The sequence below is a fragment of the Nylanderia fulva genome, unplaced genomic scaffold, assembly GCF_048542155.1.
Source record: "Nylanderia fulva isolate GAGA-0341 unplaced genomic scaffold, ASM4854215v1 Scaffold155, whole genome shotgun sequence".
In the NCBI taxonomy this organism is placed as follows: Eukaryota; Metazoa; Arthropoda; class Insecta; order Hymenoptera; family Formicidae; genus Nylanderia; species Nylanderia fulva.
The window spans coordinates 246,842-251,152 of record NW_028189784.1 but is presented as its reverse complement, the minus strand read 5'-3'; the positions used below and the strand labels follow the sequence as shown (position 1 = coordinate 251,152).

The window sequence follows — 4,311 nt, the reverse complement described above, 5'->3', positions numbered from 1 at the left end:
ACAGTACTCCCCCCCAAGTGACGATATTCGTTGCGAAATGGACTTTCTTCTTCTTTGGTGGGTAGGTGCGTAAAGCTTTTCCAACAGTAGCAGAAGAAGAAGGATTTGAAGTAGCAGAAACAGGAGCTGAAGTAGCAGGAACAGGAGCTGAAGTAGCAGGAACAGGAGTTGAAATAGCAGGAACAGGAGTTGAAATAGCAGGAACAGGAGCTGAAGATCTGGTAGAAAGTTCAGTAGAATCTGAAGTTCTAGGAATGAAGGCTGGCTTGAGACGTTCTGTCGAAATATTGACAACTCTTCCTGAAACATTAACTGCAAATAAATGATCAGAGATACGTTTCTCAATAGGAAAAGGGCCAGAATAAGGAGGTTGTAGTGACTTCCTAACAGTATCTTCTCGAATCCAAACATGAGTACAATCAAAAAGATTCTTGTGAACAAAAGGTGATCTTTTGCAATGATGACTTGTAGGAGATGATCTGATATTCCTCATATGAATCCTGTGTTTTTCAAGAAAGATTTCAGGATCTGCAGGAAAATCTTCTTCAATGAAAAATTCTCCAGGAATACGAAGAGTGGATCCATAAAGAAGTTCTGCAGGTGAAGCTTTTAAATCTTCTTTGAAACACGAACGTAATCCCAAAAGAACTGAAGGTAAAGATTCTACCCAGTTGGTTGTTTCGTGGCACATAATCGCTGCTTTCAAAGTCCTATGCCATCTTTCCAGAATTCCATTTGAAGCAGGATGATAAGCAGAAGTTCTAATCCTTTGGCATCCAATTAGGTTTGTTAAAGCTTTGAATAAAGCTGCTTCAAACTGAGGACCTTGATCTGTTGTAATGCTGATAGGAGAACCAAAACGTGCTACCCAATGTGAATAAAATGTTGTAGAAACAGTTTCAGCAGAAATCTCAGAAATAGGAACAGCTTCAGGCCATCTGGAAAAACGATCAATCATAGTAAGACAATAACGGTAATTTTGACAAATAGGAAGTGGTCCAACAATGTCTAAATGCACATGCTGAAAGCGTTGATCAGGAATTGCAATCTTAATTGGAGAATTCTTGGTGTGTCTTGAAATCTTCGCACGTTGACATGAAAGACAAGTTCGAGTCCATTCCTTCACATCTTTCTTCAAAGAAGGCCAAATGAATTTCAGTAGTAATTGTTTAGATGTCAATCTGCCGCTGGGGTGAGCGAGTCCATGAACAACATCAAAAATTCTCTTGCGTAAGAGTTTAGGAACATATGGACGAATTAATTCCGAAGAGCAATCACAATAAATAGGTATGGTTGATCCTGAAAGAATAAGTTTCTTCAACAGAAGTGAAGAATTTGAAGAAAGTAAAACTTGAAGTTCTTCATCTTCTTTCTGATAATTAGCAAGTTCTTCTAAAGAAACTATAATAGGCATTGAAATAGATTCAATTCTTGACAGAGCATCAGCAACTGAATTCATTTTTCCAGAAATATAGGTAATATTTGTAGAGAATTGAGCAATAAAGTCTAATTGTCTGATCTGTCTTGGTGACGCTTTATCCAATTTCTGACGGAAAGCAAAAATCAAAGGTTTATGATCAGTTCTGATAATCAGTTGTCTTCCTTCAACAAAATGCCTGAAATGTTTAATAGCCAAATAAATGCTAAGAAGTTCTCTATCATAAGTGCTATAATTTCTTTGAGCTTTGTCTAGTTTCTTTGAGAAAAATGCTATTGGTTTGATATCGTCGTCAATAGACTGTTCAAGTGATGCACCAACAGCAAAGTCAGAAGCATCACAAGTTAAAATAAGAGGAGCATGAGGAGCAGGATGAGAAAGGGTAGTAACTTGTAAAAGTTCTTCTTTACATGACTCGAAAGCTAATTCCGCTTCTTTAGTCCAAGAAATAATTCTTCTATCCCTCTTGCGACTGTCCTTTAAATATTCTGTTAACAGAGCTTGATGATTTGCAGCATCCTTGAGACAGCGACGATAATAATTGATAATTCCTAAGAATCTGCGTAATTCATGAAGTGTCTTAGGTTTAGGATAATCAATAATTGATTTCACTTTTTCGGATGTAGGTTTAACTCCTTGGTTAGAAACTAAGTAACCAAGAAAAGAAATCTCGCTTTGACCGAAAAGACATTTAGCGACATTGATTGTCATTCCAGCTTGTTGAAGACGATCAAAAATAATGCGTAAGTGAGCAATATGTTCTTTCTCATCTTTAGAAGCAATAAGAATGTCATCAAGATAACAAAAGGCAAAACTCAAATCATTAAGTAAAGAGTTCATGAGCCGTTGAAAAGTTTGGGCTGCGTTTCGTAAACCGAAAGGCATTACGACAAATTCAAAAAGCCCAAATGGAGTAGTGACAGCTGTTTTGTGAATATCTTCTTTAGCGACGGGTACTTGATAGTACGCTTTAACTAAGTCGATTTTAGAAAAGATATTCTTACCAAAAAGTGAAGAAGAAAAATCTTGAATATGAGGTAAGGGATAACGATCCGGGATAGTCACTGAATTGAGTGCACGATAATCACCACACAGTCTCCAAGAATTTTGTTCCTTTTTAGGTACCATATGTAGAGGGGCTGCCCAGGAGCTGCTTAAAGGCCTGCAAATTCCTTGCTCCATCATAGACTTGAATTCTTCCTTGGCACATTTAAGTTTCTCAGGAGTAAGTCTTCTGGGAGTCGAAAATTTAGGAGAACCTTCCGTAACGATATGATGTTCAACACCATGTGTTTTTACCGAGGAAATTAGAGAAAAACGGGTGAGTCCTGGAAATTCGGTTAAAAATTTGTGGTACACAGAATCAGGAGATGTGGTAAAAATTGACAAATGTGCAACTTCTTGAATTTTTCCAGTATTCATAAGACCGGTAACATTATCAATCAATTTCTTGTTTTTAATGTCAATTAGGAGATTAAAATGACAAAGGAAATCGGCGCCTAAAATAGGACGTTGAATATCCGCGACACAAAATTTCCATTTGAATTCTCTCCTTAAACCGAGGTTCAAAATTAAAGTTTTAGAACCGTAAGTATTAATTTGAGTACCATTTGCGGCAAAAAGTTTTAAATTAGTATGCCACGGCTTCAATAAAACCTTTTTAGGTAACAACGATATATCAGCGCCCGTATCGACAAGAAAATTCAAATTTGAATGTCTGACGAAAATAATGAGGCGATTGTTAGAAACACCGTCGTAAGCAGCCTCAGTCTTAAGCGGCGTTTTTAGTTTTCCTGTGAAGCCAAGAATGTTTTGGACATAGAACAAGGTAAAGTACATCGTTTAGCCTTATCACCAAACTTCTTATGGTAAAAACAAATTGATGTATCTTTAATATCTTTATTTGATTTGTCTTTGTTACGCGATAACAATCTAAATCTTCTATTTTCTCTAGACCGGCTTTTGGAACGATCTCGACGACGAGAAACTTCAAGAGCTTCGATTCTTCGTAGCAAATCCGCGAAATCCGAAGATTTATTACTTGCATTATTGGAAACTTCCGCGACTTGCAAACCGCCGTCCCGATCAGCAATTTTATCGGCTAATTCCGCAAGTTTAACAAGAGGAACATCTTCTACTACGGCTAAAGTCGTTTGAATTCTATGTGGTAAGCGTTGAAGCCAAATCATTTGCAAAACACTATCTGCTAAAGATCCTCCAGACAAATGACGAATTTCTCGAAGTAATTCCGAAGGCTTTTTATCATTAAGTTCAATTCCAGCTAATATTTGTCTCAAACGTTTTTCCTCTGAATCCGTAAAGCGATTTATTAATATTTTCTTTAAATAATTATATTTATCTGTTTCAGGTGGATTTTCAATGACTTCAGATATGTTTACTAAGGCTTGTTCATCAAGATGACGAATGACAGAACTATATTTAATATCATCTGATCGAATTCGATAAACCGTAAACTCACTTTCAATAGAAGCAAACCAGAGTTTAGGTTGTTTATGCCAGAAAGTCGGTAGTTTTAATAAACGAAACTCATTTGAGTGAATTTGTAACATAGGATCACTGACCTGATGTTCAGTTTGAAAAGGTAAAATATTAATATTATCTGATCCAACCTGATTTGATCCGCTCGCCAAATCCATATCAATCTGTGTATCCGAACAGGGTCTAACTGGTGATCTATCGATTGGCATTTTCCTCTTGTTCCAGGAATCCGATAAAATGATTTGAGAATTTCCGTGAAGGACTAATTTGCCTCTGATGTTTCAAAGATCCGGAGAATGAATCTCTTAAAATCAGAATATCCAGCAATTCTTCCAAGCGATGATAATATTTCGCAGACTTCAAATACGACGATC

General features: G+C 36.7%; 1 long non-coding RNA gene across 1 annotated transcript; it reads left to right on the top strand.

Annotated features, from left to right (window-relative positions):
* The first annotated feature begins 2,893 nt into the window (after positions 1–2,893).
* Positions 2,894–4,028, top strand: LOC146724009 (uncharacterized). The gene is made up of 4 exons (XR_014924249.1): positions 2,894–3,025; positions 3,103–3,266; positions 3,393–3,605; positions 3,807–4,028. It is a non-coding gene; the product is annotated as an uncharacterized LOC146724009 (long non-coding RNA).
* The last annotated feature ends 283 nt before the right edge of the window (positions 4,029–4,311 follow it).